At 47.7% G+C, this 27,695-nt stretch overlaps 1 long non-coding RNA gene across 2 annotated transcripts in view; it reads right to left on the bottom strand.

Moving 5' to 3' along the window:
• Positions 1–300: 300 nt before the first annotated feature.
• LOC136792975 (uncharacterized) overlaps positions 301–27,695 on the bottom strand; it is a 64,334-nt gene continuing 36,939 nt past the window's right edge. Inside the window, exons 2-6 of one of the 2 annotated variants that reach the window (XR_010837636.1) lie at positions 20,455–20,917; positions 11,360–11,574; positions 2,878–2,957; positions 1,776–1,837; positions 301–425 (exon numbers count right to left, since the gene is read on the bottom strand). This is a non-coding gene — a long non-coding RNA (uncharacterized lncRNA). The remainder of the gene's footprint in view (positions 426–1,775; positions 1,838–2,877; positions 2,958–11,359; positions 11,575–20,454; positions 20,918–27,695) is intronic. The other variant, XR_010837637.1, reaches the window with a different exon arrangement.

The raw sequence follows: 27,695 nt of genomic DNA, 5'->3' as shown, positions 1-27,695 counted from the left end.
CCAGGGTGGGGGTGGGGGATCTGGGCAGTGGCAGTGATGTGAAGATGGTGTGGAGGGCAGGGGCATGGTCCCCACAGCCTTGCTCTGAATAGAGGACATTCAGGTCACACTCCCTATAGCAAAGTCAGAGGGACCCAATTTCTCAGCCAGAATTGCTGGAAATAAACATCTGGAGCTTGGGGGTCATCATTGATTTGGGGGAGCTCTTGGTTTTCATGGGATTGCTCACTCACCGGATAATTCGGCAAGTACCTTGTCAGCTCGGCTGCTATAACAAAAATACCACAGACTGCATGGCTTAAAGAACAAAGATTTATTTCTCACAGTTCTGGGGGCTGGGAAGCCTGAGATCAGGGGCCCAGCATGGTCAGGTTCTGGTGAGGGCTCTCTTCCTGGTTTGCAGATGGCTGTCTTCTTGCTGTGTCCTCACATGGCAGAGAGCAGAGAGAGGAGCAAATTCTCTGGTGTTCTTCTGACAAGGACACTAATCTCACGATGATCTAATTCCCTCCTCAAAGGCCCTACATCCTAATACCATCACAATGCAGATTAGGATCTCAACATATGGATTCGGTGGGGTGGGGGCCGGGGACCCAGACATTCGGTCCATAACATACCTCTTACAAGTTTACAAAATTCATTCATGTCTATTTTCTCATTGGGCTTTATCTGCATTTCACAGGGGGGAGACCTAAGCCAGAGGGGCCAAGAGATTTGCCCAAGTTCACACAGTAGTGGCTTAAGCTTGATAGAAGTTTCTCTCTCACTTAAAGAAGTATGTGGTGAATGGTCCGGAATGACCCTCAGGCCCAGCTGTACTACAGCCCAACTGGACACCATACAGACTATGAAAGACCAAATGGGGAGGGAAGGTAGTCCCAGGTTGGGTTTCCAGAAACAGACCCTGCACCCAAGACTCCTGTGAAAGTAATTTATTAGGAAATGTTCCAGAAATGACCAGGAGGGGCTGGGAAGTGATCTACATAGAGTCCTTGCCCTGTGGAGAGGGAGGCTGGGTCAGCTCATCTGCTCCAGGGCTTGTGACTTGTGACTTTTTGGGAACTGAACCTCTCACAGAAGTGTGCAGGTGGGTTGGCAAGGGCTGCTCTGGCCCTGACCATGTCAGGGATCCAGTCCCCCTCTATCCTGTGCTCCTCCATCCTCCAATATGGCAGCACAGGCTCCAGCCATCATGCCTACCTTTCTAGTCAACAGAAAGGAGGAAAAGAGAAGAAAGAGGGCGCTGCTCTCTATCAGGACACATCTTCAAACCTGCACATGGTGCTTCAGTTTCCATGTTTGGGGCCAAATTTAAGGCTTGTGGGTACTCCCAGCTAGCAAGGGAAGCTAAGAAATGAAGCCTTTATTCCAGACAACTTGTGCCAGTTAAATTTGGGTTCTGTTACTGAAGAAGGAGAGGAGATAGATGTTGGGGGAAAAGTAGCAGCCATTGTTATAGCTACAGAGTGTGAAAATGGACTTGACCGCAGTCCTAGAGATTTCTTTGCAAGGGAGCCGAGAATTGTAGCTGTTGGGAATGGGGTCTTTACAAGAGGAGGAGCGGGCAGGGGCTGAGCTGCAGGATCTCTGGGTCCACTGAGGTCCTTATTGGTGGGATAAGACTCCACCCAAGGGCTAGCTGACTCCAGAAGGATGGTGGTATACACAGAGCTCCCTGGAAGTGTCTTGGGGGTGGGCAGGCAGGGGGGTGGTGGTGTATCGGACTTAATCCTTAGCTGGGAGCTGGGCACTTGGCTTTTGAGTTCTTGGCTTACCTGGAATCTTCTAGGTCACCTTCGGCGGGCCTTACAACATGCCTCAGGCTCTGTTCTACCACCTGTAAGATGGGGACAATGTGAGGAATTCAGGGTCAGACAAGGCTGAGGTAAGAGGTACTTAATTCTGCCATAACATTTAAGAGGGTGAGAAAAATCTCAGCAATGAGGATCAATATTTTAATGCAGTATTTTTTTATTGTGGTAAAATATATATAACATAAAATTTACCAGTTTAGCCATTTTAAGTGTTCAATTCAGTGGCATTAAGTACATTCACATTGTTGTGCAACCCTCATCATCCATCTTCAAAACTTTTTCATCTTCCCCAACTGAAATTCTGTATCCATTAAACACTAAGCCCCTATTCCCTGCTTCCCCCAGCCCCCAGGATAACTCTACTTTCTGTCTCTCTGAATTTGACTAAGTAGTTCATATCAGTGGACTCATGCAGCATTTGTCTTTTTGTGACTGGCTTATTTCACTTAACATAATGTCCTTGGGTTTCTACCATGCTGTAGCATGTGTCACAATTCCCTTCCTTTTTCTTTTTTAAATTAATTTTTAGGGCTTCCCTGGTGGCGCAGTGGTTGAGAGTCCGCCTGCCGATGCAGGGGACACGGGTTCGTGCCCCGGTCCGGGAAGATCCCACATGCCGCGGAGCGGCTGGGCCCGTGAGCCATGGCCGCTGAGCCTGCGCGTCTGGAGCCTGTGCTCCGCAATGGGAGAGGCCACCACAGTGAGAGGCCCTCGTACCGCAAAAAAAAAAAAAAAATAATAATTTTTATTGGAGTATAGTTGCCCCTTCCTTTTTAAGGCTGACTAAAATTCCACTGTGGATATACCACATTTTGTTTATCCACTCATCCATCGATGGACACCTGGGTTGCTTTCTATCCTTTGGCTATTGTGAATAGTGCTGCTATGAACATGGGTGCGCAGATATCTAAGTCCCAATTCCATTAATGCAATATTTATTAAAAAATCAAAATGCATGCAAAAAAGTCCGTCATGACTAGACTATCAAAAAGTGAAAGACGAGATCAGGAACAGCATGGTGCTGAGTCACAGGACGGCAAAGGGAAGGATGGGTAATACTCACCTTGCACGATCCTGTTTGTGGCACCGCCTTAAATCTCGTGCCCCATGTGAGTTCCTCACTCTCCTCACCCGTGTCCTGGCCTGATGAGGATGAAAGGACCCTGGCTGAGCACGCTGGGCCAGGAGCCTCCTCTTCCCCGACCACCCTGGACTGATTTAGGAACTGGAGTGATGGAGCAGCCTCTAGGTTAGAAAGCTGAAGCTGGGGTTTCTTCTCCCCTTGGATAGACTCATCTCAATTAGCCCCCTCAGATAACGGTTCCTTCCCAGGCTGAGGCAGCTGAATTTATGGAGACAGTCACTATATCTTCCTTCCCCTTGAGTTGTTTTGCCAAGTGACAAACCAAGAAATGCGTGTCCCCTGCTCCAGGTTGCCTTGCAGAGCTGGCTGTGAGGTCACTTACTGAGGCAGGAGACGGGGTTCCCAATCCGTCACCTTGTAGCCCGGGAGGGTGGTGCCTGGCGCTGTGTGCAGGGTGTGGCTGTGGGCACTACCTGTGTGAGTGAGCGTGTAGGGGTCCCACCAGGACGAAGAGACATCCTCCTTCCTGAGCTCAGAGCCCCCAAAGAGGAGAACTCATGAAATTCCCCAAAGGGAGCATCTTCCCTTAGTCATTCAAGGAACATTTAGTGAGCACCTACTGTGTGCCAGGCAATGAATGAGCAGGTGGGCGGGAGGGTCCGTAAAGAGATGGGTCAGTTGTGGCCCTGAGCTTATAACAAAAAATAAATGTTTGTTCATGTGTCAGGAACTGAGGTGTGCCTGGTTATTGGGTGTGAGGGAGGGCAAACGACAGGGTGGTGAGAGTCCGTCCAGCTCTCATCCTTGGCTGGGGAGTGCGTGTGTGTGTGTGTGTGTGTGTGTGTGTGTGTGTGTGTGTGTGTGTGTGTGTGTGTGTGTGTGAGAAAGAGAGAGGAAGGGGCTGCCCTGGACCTTGCCTGCTAACCTAAGACTGACCAGCAGATGGCGAGAGTGCTACGGGAAAGTCAGGGACTGCTGGGGAGGGAGGGAGGAGAGAGAGGGAGAGAGACAGACACAGACAGACGCAGAAACACAGAGTCAGAGACAGAGAGAGACAAAGACAGAGGCAGAGAGAGAGAGAGAGAGAGAGAGAGAGAGAGAGAGTATATTAGTCTGTTTGAGCTGCCATAACAGACTGGGTGGCTTGACAACAGAAATTTCTTTCTCACAGTGCTGGAGGTTAGCAAGTCCAAGGTCAAGGTGCCAGCAAGGCAGGTTTCATTCTGAGCCCTCTTCTCTTGGGTTGTAGGCTGCCGCCATCTCACAATGTGCTCACAAGGCCTTCCTTAGTGTATGCTCGTGGAGGGAGGGAGGGAGGGAGGGAGAGAGAGAGAGCTCTTCCTGTTCATATAAAGCAGGCAGTCCTATCAGATTAGGGCCTCACCCTTGTGACCTCATTTAACCTTCATTAGCTCCTAAAAACCCTCTCTCCAAATACAGTCACATTGGAGGTTAGGGTTTTAACATATGAATTTTAGGAGGCACAATTTAGTCTACTGCAGAGAGAGAGAGACAGGGAGAGAGGGAAAGAGAGGAAGAGAGACAGAGACAGAGATGGGGGTGGGGTTGCTGGGGGAGGAGGCAAGAACCCACGGCACTGGGTTGGGATCAGAATTCCTGGTTCTGGGCCAGCTTCGCCATTCACTCCGCTGTGACCCCAAGCAGACACTTCTCCCTTAGGGCAGCCACATCTTCACCTCCAAAGGAGGTAGATGTGCACCCCTACCATACCTGCTGGAGTAGCTACACACTTATAGAGAGCAGCTCTCAAGAGCCTCCCCCCTATTTTCTCACTCAGAGACACAGCAACCCTATGAGATGGGCATTAACGTTGCCTCAATCTTTCAGATGAGGAGACCGAGGGTCAGGAAAGTTAAGTGGCCTGCCCAAGGTCACACAGCTCGGACTCAGACCCAGGTCTTCTGACCCTGTGGTCTAACTAGTGAGCGCTCTGAGAGGGTAGAAGATACAACACAGATACGAAGGAAACTCAGAACTTCTTCGCGCAGCTAAGGTTGACCAGTTGGTCTCACACTGGGGGTCTCTGCTGGGGCTTCCACACAACTCTGGAGAAAGGGCAAATTTGGTGCAGGGAACACAGGCCCCCAAGCTAATGGCCGGGAAGCTGGCCCAGAGACCTGGGAACCCAGAAAAACACTTCCTGGACACAAGGATACCAAATAAAACTGTCCAAGACGGTGGCTTCTGTCCTGCCTTGGTTCGCTGGATGGTGAAGCACGTCTAGCTCTTGGCTTCCACTGTGTGGCATGTACAGGGACGTATGCAGAGGAGAATCTACTCCTTTTCTCTCCGAGACACACGAGGGACGCCTAAATCTAATAAGTTAATTTAGACTCCAAGAAACAAGATTACATTTTCAAATGAAGGCAGGCTTTGACAGCTAAGGCATAAATCTTTTATTTAAAATAGAGACTAAACCCATTCAAATGCAATCAGCAATGACAGATGCAGATAGAAACAAGCTCCGATAGAATAGACGCGGCGTGGATTTGTTCGCTCTTGGTGACATATCACAAAGGGTGACCTCAAGTTCAGTCTGAGTGTCAGCCACCAGTGAGGACTCTGCATCCATTTCCATGTGGCTTGTTGACCCAAGGTGGAGCCAGGGGGGATGCCAAGGCAGGAGGGAGGGAGCCAGCCTCGGAGGTCATCGCCCCATTGCTACCCCCTCAGCTGCCACAAGAGGGCAGGAAAGAGGGCCAGCGGAGTCTGGCGGTCCCCAGAGTGGCAGCCAAGGAGCCTGAGGGGGAGAGAATGGGGGCTTTCGAGAGCAGGCAGGAGACAGTTGAGGTAAGAGGAGAAGGTACGTGAGGACAAGCGGGGCATTTCCTGGAGCTGCCAGAGCAAAGGAAGCTCTGCAGGCCCCAGACCTCCAAACAGTCTTCTGCTTCAGCTGCCTGTGGGTGGGCATTCCCTATACGATCTCACTCAATCCTCACATCAAACCCTTTTACAGATCACAGGCTGAGGTTCAGCGGGGTTAAGTCCACGCCTGAATTGCACAGCCAGTTAGTGGCAGAGTCAGGAGCCCTCCCAGGGCGTGCTGACTCCAGCCCCTCACTCTTCCTGCCTGACACTCCACAGCTCACAGACATCCAGAGATGCCGGGGGGTCCAGCAAACACACTGGCACCTTGTTTGTTCGAACTCAGGCAAAGAACAGAGAACGATTTCTCCTAAGTATCACGCCCTTTTTGAAGTTTTCAGATGCTTGCTGCCAGACGTCTTTACAGCAGCACAAACTCAAAGTCACCACCACAAACATACATCCCTGAGGACTGGGGTTACCCAGATGGATAACCCATGAGTTCATGTTCAGGGCATGTTTACCAGGATGCTGCTAACAGAGCAAACACCCCACTCAAGACAGTGCTTGTGTTATGTAAGTTTGGGAAACACTGCCTACTACAACCCCTCCTGAAGAGTCACAAAACACATTAGAACATTAAAGCCTCGGAGAAGTCCAGCAGAAAAGAAACCTGTTTAACCTCATTTATCCCAGCATTTTCCCAACTTATTTGAACATGAAATGTTTGTGTTCCTTTCATTAGACATACGATCACATCAATCCATCTTCCAAGGAACCCATTTTGGGAAACATTGATCTAAGAATATTTCACGTTGGCCTGTGGCTCCCTGCTTCTCCAGAATGCGTATTATGGTCCATGAAACTTCACCATTAAATACTTGAAGCAGATGCCCAGAGAAGCCATAGCTGACACTGGTGGTTCTCAATCTTTTTAGGATGTCTCCTTGGGTAACCTGATGAAAGTTGTGGGTTTTTCTTTCCCCCCAGGTGGAGAGAAGTATGCACGTACATTATGTACCTACACTCGAGTGTTGACTTCAGATTTAGGGGTTTGTGGGTTCTTTGTTGCCCAGAGGCCTCAGGTCATAAACCTCTGCTTAAAGTCACCATCAGCTGAAGTCCTTGGTGCCACTGGCAACCGAGCACTCGGCCTTGGGAAGAGGGCCAAGCCTGTTGGGGTTAGGGCTGCTGAGAGGGTCTGGGTGAAGGGGTCTTGTACACTCCTGTCCTGTGACAAAGGAAGCCCGGAAGGTCATGCCAGTTTCATGTGTTCAATGTAGAGAGTACTCAGCAGGGTTCTGGAGTAGGAACGGAAAGGCATCAGGCAGCTTGGCGAGCAGAGACCTCTCTGCAGGTCTGAGGGACCTGCCCACAGCCCTGTGGGGAGTATGGAGGTCAGGGCTCCCACGCCTCTCAAAGCCCCCCATAACCTAGTGCATGAGAATCTCTGTTGCTGATGCTTACCCAGCACCCATTCCCCGTCCCCGCTTCTTCTGGGGGTAACACCCTGGTTGTCTCTGGGGAAATGAACCCCACCTTGAACTAGTCCATGTGTGTGGCATGGCTCGGACCTCCCCCCCAGATTCAGGGCGGGCTCATGATCCAGGTTCATGACCTGGACAGTCAGAGGATACCATTTTTCAGGTCACAGTGACTGGTTTAGGGATAGGCATGTGATCCAAGCCAGAACAATTAGTTCCAAAGGGATAAATTATGGAACTTTTCCTGAGAAAGAGCAGTTCTCTTGGGGCTGTGGATAAAAAAGTATGCCTGGAGCTGCTGGTGGCCACATTGACCCATGAAGAGAGATTGCCTGAAAATGGATCCTCTACTGAAGAGATCAGGTTAAGAGATGGAGAGCTGGGGTGTCCCAATGAGACTGTTTGAAACTATATCCATCCATGACCCAAATTAATCTTATCTCTGGCACAATTACATGAACCAGTGCATTTCCTTTCTTGCTTAAGAGCATGTGTGTTGGATTTCTGCCACTTGCAAATTAGAATATCCAGGAATGTAGATCTATCTATCTATCTATCATCTATCTGTCTACCTGCCTATTTATATAGATATACATATCTTCCTGGGGGATCTAATGATCTAACAGCTCTAGCTTGTAATAATTTTCCCTGCTTTTGTACCATGGAGGTCACAAGATGCCCAGCTAGGGAATCCAAGATTATCCACATGTGGAATTCATCCAGTAGAAGCCCAGGAGTCAAGATATTTAACATGGTTTGTCCTTAGTTTATTCCCACTTTCAAGCTCTCAGGTGGGGCTAAGAATCATGTGATTGTGACAACTTAGCTTTGCACAGGAGCAAGAAACTGCTCTGTGTTCATCTAAACTCACCTCCTCATCTTCCTGTACCCACAGCTAGACCACACCTCCTATCTCCTCTTGTAGGTAGGTGTGGCCATGAGCTGGGTTCTAATCAATAAAATGTGAGCAGAAGTGATATGTGCCATTTCCAGACTCAGCTTATAAAAATCTCCCTGGATATTCTTCATGATTTTTCCTTTTAGCTCGATGCTGATAAACACAGGAGCCTAAACACGGGAAGCCATGTTGGAAGGTGTCAGAGCCACAAGGAGGAAGGACGCCAGGGTACCCAGTACCAGAATCACTGTAGGAGGCAAGCTTCATGGCTATCAGGAAACCCTGTATGGGGCTTTATACAAGCCAGATATAAATGTCTATTGTGTTAAGTCACTGGGATTGGGAGAATCCCAATCCTACAGTTGTTTCCTTAACAGTGAATTTTTATGAATTTCATATAACTTTTCCATCCATTGATTCATCTGTGTTTTATAAAAACTCTGGGTGGCAGTCTGGGAATGGCATTTTACAAATGACAATGCTTGTTCTAGCTTAAGTAGTTGGTAGGAGGATAGAAAATGCTTCTCAAAGGAGCAGTTTGATGTAGATGTGGAGAATATGATGATAATAGCTCTTCCTATTTGTTCAGGCATTTTCTGTAGTTAGGTGTTCTTCCCTGGGACTCAGCACCCAACTTCCCACCCTCTCTGGCCCCTGTCCTTTCCCAGTGAAGACTCTGGGGGCTCTGCCTCTGTCCGTGGTGCTGAACCCAGTGGCGTTTAGAGAGCCTTGTTATGGAATGAACTTGGACTTAAACGTTAGAACTGCGCTTTACTTCTAAACATTTGTTCCCTTGGAAAATCTTTTAACCTCTCCAAATGTTACTTTTCTTATCTGTGAAATGGAAAATTATACTTCCTTCATGAGATTGTTGTGAAGATTAAATAATGTGGAGAAACTACTGGTGTAGTAGGAGTGCCGTTTTACACCCTTCTCCCCCACTTAAAAATTATTGAACCACTTCCCTCCCTCCCCTCCCACCAAGAATAGCACGTGAACTGAAGATGATTCTTATTTATGTGTAATATTGACTTCAAGGGTCAAATCTATCATCCACTGAGGTTTGAGTGAATTGAGAAAAAGGAAACAGACTCTAGAGAGACTATCCCTCATGGTTCTAGCTGCTATAGGCTATAAAGGGTTACAGAATACTCAAAGAGTTTAAGGGAAATGGAATTTTGAAACTTGAGGAAAAGTATGTTTTTTTGTCCCCCTTCTTCATTTGTACAATGGTGAGTGCGGGGTGGGGGGCGGGTGGGAGCTCAGTATTTCCGACCCCATAGAACAAGGACAGCTTTTAGTATTCTCACCCCTCGTGAATCCTCTTCTTTGTAAAGATTTTGTCAACTAAACAATCTGCACTTATTAAGGAATAACTAATTCATTTCCCCAATTTTATTAATAAAAGAACTTTAGAAGCGATTGTGCAACAGGAACAGTATTAAGCCTCCTAGTTTAATGAAGTGGCTGATGCTGTAGTTAGTCTGTGTGGCCTCATTATTGGCTAATGTGTGGACTCCCTTAGGTTTTCTGAATTTTTGCCAAGAATTCACAGGACCCAATGCTACTTCTGTGAACCTCAGTGCGGGAGTCATTGCTTTCAGTGGGCTCTCAGAATCCTTCAAGCTCTGACCTGACTCTTTTGAGCTCTGATATACCAGGAGGGGTGGAGCACGGTGGGTACAGGAGAAGAGGAAGGAGAGGGGGTTGTGGGAAAGCAATATGTACCTTGGGTGTCGGAACAGTAGGGACATCCCCTAGTGTTTGGCTTAAGGCTCGTCTGGGAGATGGAATTCATAATCTATAATTCTCCCTTCAAAATGAATGTAGCACGTGGCAGAGAGAGAGAGAGAGAGAGAGAGAGAGAGAGAGAGAGAGAAAGTGAGAGAGAGAGAGAGAGAGAGAGAGAGAGAGAGAGAGAGAGAGAGAGAGAGAGAGAGAGGGAGAGGCTGGAAAGTTGGTTTATTAATGAAAACCTGCCCACCAAGAGAAATAGTCAGTTGGTCCTCTTTCTGTCAACACGCTCTCTCTCGCACATGACATAGGAAGCTAATTTGAAATAAGAAGGATGCTTGGTGGGCATAGAACTAGAGCTAGGGAGTTCATAGTTTTAATGACATTGTCTTCAAACTATGATGGTTATTGGGATAAAACTTCCTAGAAAGGGCTATTCAGGCCCTTTCAGGAGTGGAAACCCCACTCTGTCGCAGATAATGCTGGAAGCAATCCACTAACGCTTTACCTTTGGGCTCTGCCCCCCACTCGTGCCTGCTACCAGGGAACCCAGCTGAGACATTCAAGCTCCTGCACTTCTTACCTGCTCTGTGGTTCAGTGAAGCTTCTCTTAGTATGGTGAAGCGACGGCCTCCTTCATGCTGCTGGCCTCCTTTTGTAATATCTCATTGGCTGGTTTCAGCCTCAACGGTGTCACCCTCGAGTTAGGATGACAGCCATTCTGGATTTGAACCGATGGCATTCTGAGTCCAGAGCCCGTTCTCTTGACCACAACCCGAACCTGCCTCTCTAAGGCACCCGGCCCTGAATTCTAGGGGCACAGCTGCTCCTTGCCCACCCTGTTCAGGAAGCTCAGCCAGAGGGCCTGGTGAGCTAGAACAGGAGGAGCTACTCCCCAGGATGGGCCACCCTGAGTCCAACTCTGCAGCCTCGGCACAGTGGAGGATTTACTCTCCTCCCAAAGGCTCAGGGCTCGGTCTCTCCCCGGGTTTATGAGCTGAGTAGGTGAAGGGCATGTTTGACCTTTCCAGTCCCTTCTCCCTGCTTCATCACTGTAGCTGCTACAGAAAAATGAACCTCTTTCATGCGTTTCCAACTGCCAGAAACACAGCAGCCACGGCCAAGGACTAGATGTGTGATTTGCTGTAAGCCTGGGACCTCGTCCTTCCTGCAGCCTGACGCTGCCACAGCCCAGGTGCGAAGCAGAGGCCTGGTGAGGTCTCCCCTGGGCCCAGGACTGAAGCTCCCCCAAGAAGGACAGAAGCTTAGAGGGCTACACAAGGTCTACGGCAGCCAGTTAACTTTAAATCTGCTCCCAGCACCCTGCTTTCCTCCCTCACTCTCAACCCCAACTTTACCCTGATCCTCCAGGCCAGCTCGCTGCACCCCCATCCCGTGCTGCTGCCTCCAGAGCAGGTACATCTCTCCCACCTCTGGTGGGGGGGGGTCAACGTCCCCACATCCTTCCAGGCCCACCCACTCCTTCCCAAGTCCCTCGCCTGGGATGAACTGCTCCTACCTTGGTCTTGCTGTTCACTTTGGGAGATGCGTTGTGTGGTTCGCTCCTCTATCGTGGCCCTTTTACTTTCAGTCTTGGGCTCTGTTTATTTGCAGGCTTTCTTCTCTTTAAAACAAAACAAACACAAGGTGCCATTGTCTGGATCTTGAGAAACTGTAGAACGCTCCTCTTCTTTTTGCATTGCTGGGTACATTTCTTGTTTCTACCCGAATGATCTGCCAAGGCGAGAATGTTAATTTATCTGAGTGCAAGTATGCCAACATCACCCTGAAATAAAGGTGACGGCACTTAGGATAAAACCCGAACTCCTCATGATCTGGCCCCACTCACGCTGACCTCGTCTCCCATCTCTCCTCTCGCCACCGGCTCCGCTCTGGCCACACAGCCCTGAGTCTGGCCCTCAGGTGTGCCAAGCCTGCTTCTGCGCCCAGGCCTTTGCACCCATCATTCCCTCTGCCATGGCACTCCCCCTGCATCTCTGCCGGCTGGCTCCTTCCCAGCACGTGGGCTCGGCTCAGCCTTCCCTGACCTCTCCATCTTGCCCCATACTCCCCGGTATCTCTCTACTGGATATATTTTCCTCGCTGCACTTAACAATTTCAGAAGTCATCCTTTCTCTAAAAGATTAGTTTCAACTTTGTCATCTTCATGCTCCACTAGGACATAAACTCCACATGAACTGGGATCTTGCCCATCTTGCTTTTGCTGCATCCTTAATGCCTAAGAGTGCTGGGTGCACAGGAAGTACTGACTTCAAGTTTGCTGAATGAATAATGGTGGTGTGATCCCATAGCAGGATCACATGTAAATGTCTGTCCTTCCCCTGTTTGGGGAGTTTCTACCCCAGCACCTAGTGTCTTGCCTTTAGCATGGAATAAATGTGAATGAAATGAATTAAAGGGCCCCTCACCGACTAGATTATCTTTTATGGGACAAGCCAGGTTGTGTGTTTCTGACTCCGCATGATCTTGAAGAGCAGCTGTTCAAAGCACCTGTTGAATTGGATAGACTCCTTTGAAAGTATTATGTCAACTTTGGTAACTGAGGAGGAAGGGCCTGTCTGGTCCTTTGAATGTGACTTGCTGGACAAACTAACACCTTAAGTTCTCATTCTCAGTTGTGGGTTCTGGGTCATGTGAGTGCAAAGGCCGTACCTCACACAGCCGATGTGTTGATGGAAACAGGGAGAATCTTCCTAAGATGCCGAGTGTCAGAGGAGCGGCACCACATCCTTCTGACACTTGAAAATTGCAAATTTGAAAGGCTCCTTCTCACTTGTCAGCTGTCCAGGCCTCCCCTGCACAGATGGCTTCCAGGCCTCGCCCTCCCCGGCTGGATTTCCCATTGTCCCACAGCTAGCCGGCTGGTATCTTTGAGGCCCACCATTGGCACAGCAACTCAAACGTCCTAGTCGCTTGGTTTCAGACTGTTTTCTCAGGTCTCTTTCAGTTACAAGTGACTTTAAAAAGGGACCATATTGGCTCAAGTGCAGAAAAGATGTCGGGTAAGAGGTTGTTTCAGGCGTGGCTGGATCCAGGGGGCTCTGTGTGACTGTTTCTTCTTCATATGGAGTCTCCCATATTGCAGCTGTTAGGGGCAAGCTGGCCCCTAGAAGCCTCAGCATCACCCATCTACTTCAATTGTCCAAACGTTACTTACTCCATTCTAGCCACTCACTTTTTTCTGTTCCTTAAATAAACCAGGCATACTCTTGCCCTAGGATATCTGCACTATTCCAAGTGCATGGAAATCCCTACCCGCCCCATGGCTGTGTATCTCATTCCCTTACCTCCTACAAAGCTTTGCTCAAAGCTGCCTTCTGAAGCTGCACCTGATCACCCGATTTAAAATTGGAATCCATCTCCCCAGCATTCCCAGTCCTTACTTTGCATGTCCTCTGCCCCCTTCATAGCAGTTACTGCCTTCTAACTTCCTGTATATTTATTATCTCTATTGTCCTCTAGCCCACTAGAATGTCTGTTTTGTTCGCCAATGTTTTTTCACCAGGAATGATGTTTTGTTCACCAAGAGCCCAGTAGAGTCGTGTCATATAGTAGTTGCTCAGTTTGTTGGATGAATGAATGAAGCAGAAAGAAATTAATTCAGCACCCAGACATAGGAAATACAGCAGTAAACAAACGAAAAACTCTGCCCCTTGGGACCTTACTTCATGGTGGGGAAGGCAGAGAATAAATGAGATTTTTAGAGAGTACTAAATACATGGAGTTTCAGGCGACAGTAGGTGCTGGGCAGGCAGATATGGCGGATGCCCACAGTCAAGACGAGACCTAGTTCCTGTTGTATGCTGAGAACCTGACAAGGATGGAGATGATTCTTGGTTCCTCTGCTGTTTAAATATTACTCTTTTTTGAAAGCGAGACAGGATAAGCGCATTGCTAATGACAGTAATAAAGTGTCTCTCAGATTTGTTTACAAGCTGTTTGCTTTTATTTTCATTCCCTTCCCGATTAGATTCAGGAGTGGGTATGGGCAGTCCCCTGCCAGTCCACATTCCCTTGACATTTCCCACTCACATAGTGTAATGAAGAAAATTGCAAACTGGCTGGGAGCTACTGGTGTTTGGAAGCCCCTCTTGGCGCCGGCTGCTGCGGAGAGGAGGAGAGACCCAAACCAATAAGCAGGTATTGATTTGCATTGGCATTAATGTCTTTTTATAGCAACACAAGTATTTTATCAAAACTTGCCTGGAGGGAACATCCATGTTCATATTGACTTAAATGGAAGATATTACAGGGTGGGTGTTCTATCTACATAGTATGGAGCTCTGCATACAAATATAGATGCATAATCAATATTTCATCATAAAATTATGATCCGGTTTTGATGTTCTGCAGAAAGAATCTCAAGATGAATAACGAAGTACAATAATAATTTTGAAATGCAAAGATTGTTTTCCATTTTAATAAAAGTTGGGGGCTTCTGCTGGCCATCCTGTGTGGGCAGCGGGGAACGACCTGTCTGGCTGGAGGAGGGGTATGGTGGGAGCATTTTGCAGACCAGAAGGCTGCCTCGGTTTCGCTGTTTGAGAAACAATTGTGGACACACTCCAGGCCTATTCGTTCATCTACCTGTGTCCCCATTGCTGCCCCACGTCCGGACCCTCTTTGGTCTCTTCATCGCTTCTGTGCCAGTTTCACTGTACTTTTGGCTCCAGGGGTTGGCAGGTGCCCCTCTCGTGCTCTTGGAATCACTTTAACTGCGAAAGCTGGGAGCTGGAAGGGATTGGCAGTTTCTATCCCCCTGGGTGGCCCTCAGGCAGAGATTGAGGAGTGGGATTAAGAAAGCCCAGCTTGGGGCTTCCCTGGTGGCCCAGTGATTGAGAGTCCGCCTGCCGATACAGGGGACATGGGTTCGTGCCCCGGTCCGGGAAGATCCCACATGCCGCGGAGCGGCTGGGCCCGTGAGCCATGGCCGCTGAGCCTGCGCGTCCGGAGCCTGTGCTCCGCAACGGGAGAGGCCCCAACAGTGAGAGGCCCGCGTACCGCAAGAAAAAAAAAAAAAAGCCCAGCTCCCTAGGTCTAGTTCCCTGGGGGATCAGGTGGAAGCTGCCCTGGGGGCTTTGTTCGATCCTGCTCGTTTTCCCCCTGCTCCCACTTCCTGGCCTACTTCTGCTTCCCCCTTATGAGACCCCCACGAGCATTTCATAATATGACACCTGCACAGGAAGCCTTGTCTACCAGTCTGCTTCTGGGAAATCTGACCTAACACATACCGCCCATTCCAAAACGATTTGAGTCTCTACTGTGTTCCAGGCACTGTGGCAGGCGTTAGGGATAGAACAACGAGGCAAGCAGATACGGCCCACATCTCTGTATCAATTTTGGTGCTTTAGGTGGGCTATAAAAAAAGGAAACCTCGCATGGATGGGAAATCAGAGGGCTCCAGCACGCTCACGATACAGCGGCACCATGCACCTGGTTCTCCCACCTCTCTGCTCAGCCGGGCGCGGGGCTGGCTTCACCCTCAGGCTGGGAGCACACAGGCCGCTGTGCTTCTAGCCGTCACAGCCAGACATGACAGCATCCAGAGGAAGACGAATGACCATCTCTTCTTGTGGCTTTCTCTTTGAAGCAAGGACGCTTTCCGAGGTCCCTGTCTTCCCTAGCAGAACTACCTTTGTGTCATTGGCCTGAAATGGGTCCCATGCTCCTTCTTGGAGCCTGACCCTGGCAAAGGGGGTAGCATTAGCCTTGGGCCAGTCTGGTTCACCCTGGGGCCTGCGGGTTTGGATGGTTTCTCCCAGCTTGGGGACCTTTGAGGCCATGGACAGCTGAATAAAACAGCGGGGGTTCTGTTAGGAGGGAGAGAGGGTTGATGCTGGGTGGGGACCACTGCTCTTCTGTCACTCTACCCTCTGGGTTCCTTCCTGCCACCTACCTCCGGCCACCATTCAACACTCACTGTCTGTTTATGCGATTTGGTCTGTCTTCCTTCTACATGGTGACTCTCTGAAGGCAGCAACCTGTTTTGCTCACTGCTCACCTATGACTAGCACAATGTCACACATATACTTTGCTCAATAAATATTTGGTGAACAAGTGAATGGTAATAATCGTGACCAAACGAGTGTATAAATGATCATCTATGGTTTGAAAAGCAGATGTGAAGCGGAGGTGAGGGGTTTACCCATCCCCCTCCAGTGGGGCATGCCCCGTGATGATGGCAGGGCAAGGGGGCCACTGCTCCCGGATGAAGGAGCCAGGATAAAGCAGGAAGGGCTCCTTCCGGAGGGAGTGAGGGCTGAGGCTTTGGGTGAGAAAGGCCTGGGCTCACCTGGGCTCTGACACCGACTTTAGGTGTTACCCCTCCTCTCTGGGCCTCACTACTTTCTCCAGAGGAATTGGGAGGATTCGATCATTGGCCAATTTGCCGAGCACTTCTTATGTGAAGATGCTGGGATGCATGCAGGAAAAGCACAGGGTGGGATTCAGGCATTTGGGGGATCCAGCGGTGGGGCTCAGGGCTGGATCCTTAAGCTGAGGTTTGAAGGATGCGTAATTGGGCAGCCGGGGGTGGAAATGGGGACGCACCGCAGGCGGAGAGATGCTGGGGTGGGACCTGGGCTTGTTTGAGGAAAACAGGGCTGGCCTGGCATGAACTTGGGGTGGGCAGGGGCGCATGGTAGGAGATGAGGCAGTGAGGTCGGTGGGAGCTGGAGCCAGGAGGTGGCGCAGCACAGACTTTGTACTTTATTCCCAGGGTGACAGACGTTACTGATGAGGTTCAGAGTGAAGCGGAGGGGATGAAGACAGGCAGACTGGGTGAGGGCCCGCAGCAGTCTCCTAGCAGGAGTCGAGGTGGCTTGGATTGGCACAGAGACAGCGGCGAAGGACAGAGAGGGCCTCGGGAGGAGATCTGGGAGCTGGGAGTCCAAGATTCCGCCCTGGTTGGGCGTCAAGGACACCTGTCCTCTCCTGCTTCTTGAGCAGTACAAACCAGGTTCTTGCCATCCAGGAGGGAAGCTTTCTTTCACTCTGTGCCCAGGGAAGGAAGGGGCGAATCAAGCATAATGCAGTTAAGAAATACTATGTAATCAATCACGCTAGCGTAAATTAAATGCAGTGTCCAAACGTGTTGCCTACCATTTTTTCCACACCAAGCAGAGGCCAAGATGGATAAACCAGTACATCTAGAGTATCGCTATTTGAAGCTGGAGAAAGGCATCCTCATTATTTCTGGTGAATGAGAAGGTTGGAGGGGGGAAAAATAAGGGAAATGTTTGGGGGCATAAGTTCTAGAAAAACTAATACCCTGTCCAAAATGAGTGGTGGTGTCACGGAAAGTGCATAGAATTTGGAGTCAGAAGGCCTGCGTTCTGTGTGACCCTGGGTGGGTCATTGGCCGCTCTGATTCTTATTTTCCTCACCTCTAAGATGGGGATGATAACGGTTGCTTAAGAAGGTGACTGTGGGTATGAAATAAAAGAATGCTGGTGAATGTGCTTTGTCAGCTGCAAAGCACTATCTAATGTCAGGATTATCAAGAAAGTATTTTTTAAGCAAAAAAAAAAAAATCAGTTGGGTGACACTATTGAATTAATGTTAATTTGGGGGTGTTATGTCTTTATCCTTAGGAGACGCGTGCCAAAGTATTTAGGAGTGAAATATCAAGTTGTCTAGAACATTCAAATCGTTCAGTAAAACCCAAAATTGTACAGCTCAATGCATTATTTGTCTATAAATATATCTCCATCTATTTATATCTGTATCTATATATTAAGAGACATAAAGAAAAAGTGACATAACATTAACCACTGGGGAATCTAGCTGAAGGGTATGAGTGTTTATTAAGTTATTCTAAACTTTTTAGTAGATTTGAAAACGTTCAAAATAAAAAACAGGGAGAAAGTCACAACTGGACCGTAGATCTAAGTATGAAAGGCAGAACAATACTTCAGGAGGTCACTCAAAGGCAATATCTCCCTGACCTTGGCCTTCAGTAGGGAAGTGCAGCCGCTGCCACACTGTGGCCTGGTAGGGCTGGAGCAAAGGGAAAAAATACCCCAGCTTCTCTCCCTGATCCCTCCCATCTCTTCCTGGTACCCCCTGTGGGCTGAACCCACTCAGATACCAAGGGCGGAGCCTGGTGATGAAACCCATGGATAACAGCCTCCAAGGGCACAGAGCTGGCAGCAGGGTGGAGAAGGGCAGAGGATGGGTCCAAGGGACAAGTGGAGTATGAACAGCACCCTCCTTTTGCAGCGACCGGCAGGCAGATACTCCTTTCTCTCAGTCCTCCTAAGGCTAAGTGATAGGAAAATGACACCATCCTGACCAACAGTTCAGCTGTAAAGTGGAGTCTCTGCCTGGATCTGGGAAATATTTCCTTTTTTTTTTTGATTGGAGAATGATGCATGAGGAAAGCCAGTCTCTCCCTCCCTGACTTTGGATTTTATGGTGTGAGGACATGATGCCAGGGACTGCTGCAGCCCTGCTGCCACCAAGAGGATGGCAGAGCAGCCCTTTATAATTCTGCACCCAATTCCAATGGGTGTGGGAGGTTTTCCCACACAACCAAACAATTCTCTGACACCAGGTATCCTACAATTCAACTCAATTCTGACACTACCTACCTGGATCCTGCATCAGACCCCCACAGGTTAAGGGCTCCATCCTACAGGACTGCCCTCACACCCCCATTTCAGATGCCAATTGCAAGCCCAGCTTGCTTCTGACTGGCTGTAGATCAGAGGTTCCAACGACACCCTACTTGGGTTCTATTAATTTGCTGGAGTGGCTCACAGAACTCAGAGAAACAGTTTACTTACTAGATTACAGGTTTATTATAAAGGGAGGTAGCTCAGATGGAAGAGGTGCACAGGACAAGGTGTGGGGAAAGGGCACGGGGCTTCCATGCCCTCTCTGGGTGCACCACTCTCCCCAAACCCCCGTGTGCTCACTCTTCAAACCCCGTCCTTTCAGGTGTTTATGGAGGCTTCATCACGTAGGCACAGTTGATTAAATCATCGGCCTTTGGCGATTGCACTCAATCTCCAGCCCCTCTCCCTCCTCTCCTTGGAGGTTAGGGATGGGGACACGGGTTGGGACTTTGGTTCTCTTGGCAACCAGCCTCCATCCTTAGGATCGGAATAAAAGTCACCTCATTAACATAACAAAACAACTTTATTGCTCTTATCTCTTGGGAGATTCCAAGAGTTTTAGGAGCTTTGTGCCAGATATAGGACCAAATACATATTTCTCCTTATAAATCAGAACATCACACCCTTACTAAGAGCCCTAACATTGTTGAACAACTGAGTCAAACCTGGACCAGCTGCTGCCAGGCTTCTCGTGTGTGAGGGTCCCCACTGGTTGGGTATCTTGTCTCTTGCTCCCACTAGCATCCTAACTGAAGAACAGGTTAAAGTGGCCTCCTGAGTCACATTCTCTCCCTGACCTTCTAGAATTTCCACTCCGATGGTAACAAGAAACAAAACACAATGAGAACAAGGGAATGGGCAATAAGAAAGAGAAAAGTATTAAGAGGAAATCTACTGTATCAGAGGAGGAAGATGTAGAAATACGCTCTATTGTTTGTCAATACTGTAGACATACAGGGTGCTAAGCTACTGGATTTAGGAGAGACCATGCTCTGGCCTGCGTAGCAAATACTGTCAGTGCCCAGCCCAGACCTCCCGGATCCCCTCATCAGCTGTGCACCCATCTCCCAGCTTCTGTAGGCTCTGCTCCTACCAGCTCCCACCTGTGACCTTCAGGGAGTGCTCCTTGGGCCCTAGAGCTGTATCCCTTCTGCAGAGAGCCCAAAGCCCTCTGGGTGGCCTTTAGCCAATGCCCAGCTCCAGTGAAAGCACACAAGCCTCGCACCCTCTGTCCCAAGGCTGGACAAACCCTGAGAGGTAATTTGTGCCTAAGGCCCTCTTGCGACCAGGCTGCATCTGGGATTTCACTTCAATTACACCCTTGTTTGGCTTCTTCCCCTTCCCCATCCTGCTCCCCCACTCTGCTCAGTCCTGGGAGCAGTGTAGGAGATGGAGGTGTGAATCACGCACGTGGCAGAGGCGTGAGGGGCATGAAGAGCTCTCCGGCGTCTTTGTACTTGGGAGTCCTGGCCAGCCCATGGTCTCTCAGCTGCCCCGAGCTTGGCACAAACCTCCCTAACTGCCCCTCCTGCCCTTCTTTAAGGTGAAACTGCCCAGGCCCGCTATTGCCCAGCCTCTGATTCTCTCTCAAGTATTTACTTCACTTGCAAGTGGCTTTTCTCACCATAATCTCATTAATGCCAGGAGGGATGTGAAAGCCAGGCATTGACCTGACAGTGATGTCCTGCTCGTTGCGGTTTCTGCAGGGCAAGAAGCAGTCAGGAAGTCACAGAAAGGGGACATTTGCTCCAATACAGACTTATTTAGTGTCTCCTGCCAAAGCCTCTCCCTTCACAAGGAATCCTTGCCTTTTGCTGACCCCGGAACGTGCAAAGACCTCGAGCTTGGCGGAGTGTGCCACCAACGTTACCTCCCTGGTTACCCATTTCGGTCACTAATCTGGGACTGCATCAGTGGTTCCCAATCCTGGCTGCACGTTAGTTAGATTCCCCTGGGAGCTTTTAAATGCACCTACTCCTGGCTGTCCTCCCCACAGGATCGCTTGGCAGGGGCCTCGGGCATCAGTATTTTTCTAGCCCCCCAGGTAACTGCAGCATGCAGCCAGGACCAAGAACTGCCGCTTTGCAGGAAGGAGCGTGTCCTCTTGCAGGAAGGAGCGTGTCCTCGGGGAACCACCCCTAAGGGGCCGGCCTTCTCTTCGCCTGGGCTGGTTGGTCACCTTCGTTCTGGACGAGAGACTGCTGGATGCTCATGGCTTCTTTCCTGCTGTTCTCTTAGGTCATCCTTCTACTTGGTAAAATCTCTCTTTCTTTGAATATTCAAGTATAGGGCTTATCTGAAACTGTGAGCGTTTCTAAAGATCACCAACTGTTGGTAACTGTAAGATCCGAGGAGGCAGAGTCCGAGGACGGATATGTGGAGACGGGTGTCCTTCCCAGTGTCAGGCGTCACCTGCTTTGACGGCAACTTGTGTCTTTCTGGTGAGGAGAGAAGCAGAGAGCGTGTTACAGGAAGGAGGGCCTAACAGGGAGGGTTAGACACTCTGCTTACAGACTTTCTTAGAACATGCTGCCTTATCGGATCACAAAGACTGCTTTTTAAAAGACTCACAGTTTACCATTCAGACATCAGAGAGGAATATTTTACCAAGGCATCAGAAGTGCCACTCTGAACAACAATTTAGCCCTTTAAAAATCATTTTCGCTTTCCTGTTCTTTTCACCTATATTCAAGGGGGAGAAAAGCAAAGCTTGATCTTCAGCTGAATGACATAAACCTCCATTAATTACCTAGAAAGATTTGCTTTTTTTCCTAAAAAAGTCTAAACACTTTAATGCCCTCTATCAAAGGCACAAGTAGTCTGAGGGAGAGAGTTTCAGATTACCTTCACCACCACACTTCAGGAAATTCTGACATTTTAAGATAATTTTAGAGGACATGTTAATTCCTTCCCTTTGATGGTTACCCTGTGGATTCTCATATTTTCCTTTCTCTCACGTCTGCCAGTTAAGAAAGACACTATTCTTTATTTGATTAACGATGTTATATCCAACTCCTGGCTTATATAGAAAAATAATTTATTTGGCCCTATGTATGAAAAAATAATCGTTTAATAGATGGTGTCTGCCAATTTTTATCAGTTTTTTTGGGGAAGGAGTGAATACATGCAACATTTCTTTATTGTACAACACAGGTCATCTAGCCTCCTGACCCCTTCAACATTTCTTTCTGAGTTGGAGTTATGCACCAAAGAGAAATATTGCCATTTTCCAGCGCAGACCCACCAGCTGTTACTATGGCCCTTGTCCCATTGCCTTTTCTACGAGACCAGTGGGTTTCAACTCTGGCTGCCCGGCACTTGGGGCTTAAAAAATATATGGATGTGTAAGCCCCTGGCCATAGAATCAGAGATTCTGATTCAATTGGTCTGGGAGGGGGCCCAGGCCTCAGTATATATAGTGGACCCCCAGGTGATTGTAGCATGCAGGTGGGTTTAGAACCACCAGTGTTGACTGTCAGCTCTTCCTGGTAGCAACACTGCCTTCTTCACCTGGTACCCCAGCACCTGCCGTGGAGTCTGGTACACGACAGATATTCAGGAGTCTGCTATGAATTATATTCCGAATGGAAGTTGGAATCCTGATACCATCACATGACAATATCACCCTCTTCTGATGTATTTCCCAGATGCTATATATTAAGCAGGAAGTCTTAGGATCATCAATTCTAAAGAAGCAGGACTGCTGTCATATTAATGTGCCATGGTTCACCCTGGGCCCACATTCCGTTACTTGCAAACACTCAAAGACAATGACACAGCATTTAGCCTGTAAAAATGAGTCAGCATATTGAAAAGAAATATTAAGTTATTTTAAAAGGCACAGCAATAGATCCTAGACATAGGAAGCAAAATAGCACAAATAGCAGCAGCACCTAATCACTTTCATTTGCCCAAAACTGTAAAGGACACTGCTCAGAATAAACACCCATTTCTTCCGCGTGCCTTTCAGGCAAAACTTTTGAGATAGCTGCCTGAATTCAACAGCAGAAGCTGAATTGTCAATTTGGGGCCTTATGTTGGCTGGTTAGCTGACTGATTGATTGAGTCACATGTTCCTTCATTTGTCTCAGGCCTTTGGGCCTCTTCTTGGTGCCAGGCACTGCTCTCAGCACTGGGAAACAGGGATGAACTCAGGCGATGTGCGTCTGATCTCACGGAGCTTATGTTCAATGGCGGGAACTAGACAGGATAGAAGCACGTAACAGCATGCAGTTCAGATAACAAGTGCCCTGATGAAAACAAAGCAGGAGGATCTAATAGTGAGGAACCAGGGATCGACTTCTACCTGGTGGCCAGGGAGGGCTTCTGTGAGAGGTGACTGGTGAGGTGAGGTCTGAGATTCAGAGGGCAGACTGTACTGGGCAGGGAGACAGCAAATGCGTGAGCAGGAAGGAGCTGGCAGCTCGAGCAGTAGAAAGGCCAGGGGCTAGAGCTTAGCAATTGAGGGAAGGGTGGTACAAAACGTGAGGCCTGATCAGGTAGGGCTTTGCGCACCACGGTAAGGAGTTAGGGTGGATGCGATTAAAATGGTCAATATCAGTTTGCACTGTAACAGAATCGCCACCACAGAAGGGGGCTACGGTGGGAAGGTTCGATCGTGTGAGTTTTGTAGCTCTGGGGAAGCCCTTCCACTGGGTCAAGCCAATAGAAATAATTACAAGAATTTTCTTTTCTTCTTGAGTGTTAGGATGGGAGTTGGGGGTGTTGGGCCAATTCATCTGTTCAAATATCACTTCCCCAAAAGAGGCCTGTCCTCACTACCACCCATCACTCTCAATGCCCTTCTCTTATTCTGGCGGTCTTTACAGGTCTGACCGCTACCGATATTATGTATCTACTTGCTCATTTCACACTTCTCCCTCCCCACCAGAATATAAGCCCCTGAGGTCACGGACTTCATTTATTTTGTTTTCTGCTGTATTCCCAATACTCAGCACAATCCCCGGCACAACAAACACTTGTAGAACGAATTTCTTGGAATAAATGCCATTGGATTTTGCTGCATTTATCTGGGCACAAGGGATTTGGGAGAGTCCTAGTGTTCTTGGGCTTCTATTTCCTAAGCACATTCGCGTCCCTTCTAATATTTCTGCTTTAATCACTTTAAATGTACTGACAAGCACAATTGACCAATTAATAGCACTTATGCTCTTGTTACATCATTTGTAATCCACGATGCTCTTTCTATTGGTAACGGCCTTTCAATTTTTCATGACTCAAAATGGAGGACATACATAATGAATACAAATAGCAAATTGATTAAATGTAATGTATATTCTACAGCTTGCCGGGTTTATGCCTGTTATTAATGACAGAAATCCAGCAAATTCTCATGAAAACACCAATGACATACAACCTTTAATGCAAGATGTTGGAGCACTAGGGGTCCTAAATTTTCCTAATTACTGAGCAACAACAGACATTAATTTCCCAGACGGCAACCTTCGTAAATAAGAACATCAGCATGGCTGCTTTGTCCAAGTTCTTTTTGCTGAACACAAAGCCCATCACGCAACCCATTTTTACTCCACCAGATTGTTTGTGTTGTGTTTCAGAAAAACAGATACACCTGAGAGATTGCCTTATGAGCAAAGTATAAAGGACACCACTTGTGCAAAATCAAACTTATTGTCTACTGAGGGATTGCATGTTTTCTGGAATGCTAATATACTGTGATATGGATTTCACATAGCTTCAGCTGGTGCGCTGAGCATTAAAGCATCACAAAGGTGATAAAGCAAAACAAGAAAGTAGATAGGGATCAGAGTCTGAAATGGAAAATATGGTAAAGGAGATGTTTTGAAGAGATCCACCTGGCTAAATGTGCAGTCTTGGTCTCAGATTGCCAAAGGATGAGCTGGTTTGCAATGAGAGGCCATGTGGACCAATCTTTCCTTTCCCATTAGATAGAAAACCTTCTGGGAAGCAGGTGTTTTCTTTGATACACTGGTGGGTAAGGTGACTGGTTTAGCTAGATTGGTACTGGGAAAACAGTAAAGCATTCGTCTGATAGGTCTGTAAAGAGTAGATGAAGTGGATAGGAGCATTTGTAGAGGCCCACTTATGCTTAGCAGCCAGCATTCACAGCATGCTAGATGCTAGAAGCCTGACCACTGCTACTAAAATCTCCCTCCTCCAATACAAATTGGCTGTGCTGCAGAAGGAAAGTTGATTGAGTGAATGGCTGGCTATGGTCCTTGCCCACTTCCCCAACAGTCTAAGCCTTGACAGGTCTGCACCACTGATGAGCTGAGCTCTGAGTGGGTAGAATTCCAAACCCAGGGGAAGCAGTGGTCTGCCAAAGTGTGCCCAGCCAACTTCAGGCCCCAATTTAAGCCTAAACCAGGCTTAGCAGATTCCCTTCTGCATTTTAAGTGTATGCACCATCTTAGGTTGGAAACCCCAGAAAAGACCCAGAGCCAAGGATGTGAGAATCAAGTAGTTTATTGGGAAGCAGAGGGCGCCTGGGAAGGTGAAGGGAGAGGGGAGACAAGGAAGGGAAGGTGGTTGGACAAGAAGGGGGGCATTACTAAGTCAGCTACCATGGTGGGTGACTGTAGTTGAACCTCAGAGGGAAACCGGAAAACTGTGCAAAACACATGCCTTGGAATTAGCTTGGTCAAGGGGGCGAGGCAGCTGGGATATTTATCCCCATATACTCCACAGCCATTGGTTAAGAATGCCTCCAGGGAGATGTTAATTCCCAGGTACTTTCAGCTTCCCATGCTATGGGCAAAGTGTGTTCCAGTAGCTGAAGGGCAGCCTGTCTGACAAAGATGCAGCAAATATGGGTGAAGCACCTGCAGAGCCATCTTCAGAAGTCACCCCACGGGCTAAGGATACTCTCTGGTAGATACAAAATCCACGCCCACCCCAAACTTCTGAAGCTTCACTCTTACTCATGATGAAAATGTCTGATAGACTTGCGCCCGGCATTGAGTACATTGTTGAATGTGATTTGAAAGGGGGATGAAACTAACAGACTCTCCTTGCTGAATTTTCCACTCTACGGAGATGGCAAGACAGATTTCTTGCTAAAATTTAGGAAATACACATGCCCTCCTCCCCCACTGTCATATGTCTATGTGAGAGAATAAAGAATTCACAACTAGTTCTAAAAAAAGGCCAAACTCAGAAGAGAAATACATTCACAGACCACAGAGTAAGAGATAGTGCTAAGGGAGAGGAGGACAGAGGGGAATGAGGAGTTCATTTGTTATAATTTGGAAAAAAAAAAAACGAAAATAATATTTGGCACCTTTATACATTTCCCCCAGATAAAGCCTGAGGTAATATATCTGTGCTGGAACGTTTTGATTGTCATACTGGATCTGGTTGTAAGGACCTCATTTTGTACTGGAATTTATCTTTTAAAGCCAAAGAATTCCTCAGCATCTCCACTTCTTTTGATATCTTAGTTGTGAAAATCCTTTCTTAATACATAATAACAAAAATCACAATAATTAGCATTTATTTAGCGCTTATTATCTGTGAATTGTTTTTTATGTATTAACTCATTAAATACTCACAACAAACATTTGGTGAGCTTTTATTTCCCCCTATTTTACACAGAAAGAAACTGAGGCTCAGAGAGGTGAAGTGCCTAGCCCAAGATCACTCAGCAAGTGGAGCTAGGATCTGAAGCCAGGTTTTCTAAATCCAGAACCCACATCTCCGCATTATCTTTCTTCCATGTGCCCTATTTATTTACCTTAATAACCAAACATTTTTATAAACATAAATCCTGTCCTAGTTGCTTATAGCCCAAGGATGTGATGGTTTTGACATTCTACTCCATGGTAAGTACAATATCTTCACATGAAATATCCTAGAACAAAGTCCATTCAAAGAGGAGAGAAGTTTTAGCTTCCCAAGGGCCACTTTTGGTTTCTCCAGCAGCATGCCCAGGTCACTGTACTAGCAAAACCTTTTTAGTTTTATCTCACACAAAAAACACTGCTCTCTAAATCTACAGAGACCATGTGAGATGCAGGAAATCAACTTTATTCACCTCTCTTGGCTCCCAAGTGAGACTATTCAACTACTCGTCTCCATACTGAGTGAAAATATGAAACATGCAAATGGCACTGCTTTCTTATTAGCTTTTATTGGCATTTACTAAATAAAAGAAGGATATCGTGTGATTATAGATGGAACAATTGCTTAGATTCACATTTATTATAGTGTGATCCTGACTCTAAAAAAGAATTGACATTTTTTCTGGTGCGGCTTATAAACACAGAGGCAGAGAGGCCTCTCGTTCTTCCAAACATCCTTCAGGAGGAGATGAGAGGGAAAAAGCTCATGCCTGACAGTGTTAAAAGCTTATGGTTTGCTTTTCCATGGTATTTCTATTACAGTGTAAGTGTGTAGACGGCATAAGCACATATGCACATAAATGCTATTTGCTAAATTTAAAAGAAAGATGGTTTTCCCACTTCTAACACTTAAGAATTTATAAAAGATAATGCTTTAAGAGCCAGCAAAATCAACTACTACACACACATAAAAGACCCTCTTATTTCTCGAAATATTTAGAGAATTAGTCTAGACAAGGACCACAGCAGGATCTACCAAAGTTAGATTGGATAAAATGGTAAAAGCGCACCCAAGGAACAGTTAACGTATGCAAGAATGGATGTGGATGTGGAGTGTGTGTGTGTGTGTGTGTATCTATACACACACACAAGGGAATAAATACTTTTAAGCATAACCATTCAAGAATTTCAACATTCTGTCGTGATTATTCTTTCCATATGTTCATGTTTAGTGACAACAGGAGATCTGGAAGTGTTGGACCCAATCAGTCAGGAGGATTTGTTTAGGGGTTGTGACCGGTCACAATGTGACTATTTAATCTACACGTTTTCTGACCCTCGTAATAAGTAACTGCTCTTGCACGGGGCTGCTGTGTGATGAAAGGCAGCCTGCTCTCTAGCCAGACACTCCCAGCGCCTTTGCTCTTAACGCAGGACAACAGCGACTGTCCCTGTGTGGGCAGGCAGGCAGAGGTATGCACAGTGTGGTTTGAGATGCCCTGGTCAGGTCTCCTGATGGTGAACAGGACTGGCCAGCACTGACAACAACTTTAATTAGGCGATCTGGATTTTAGACTCATCTTTGTTTCTGTAAACTCCTGTGAGTCTCCCTCCCTTGCCTCAAATATCCAGCCAGAAACAAATATAAGAATATGAC

The sequence above is a fragment of the Kogia breviceps genome, chromosome 18 (assembly GCF_026419965.1).
Source record: "Kogia breviceps isolate mKogBre1 chromosome 18, mKogBre1 haplotype 1, whole genome shotgun sequence".
NCBI classification, from domain to species: Eukaryota; Metazoa; Chordata; class Mammalia; order Artiodactyla; family Physeteridae; genus Kogia; species Kogia breviceps.
The sequence above is the reverse complement of the archived record's forward strand: the minus strand, read 5'-3'. Positions and strand labels throughout refer to the sequence as shown.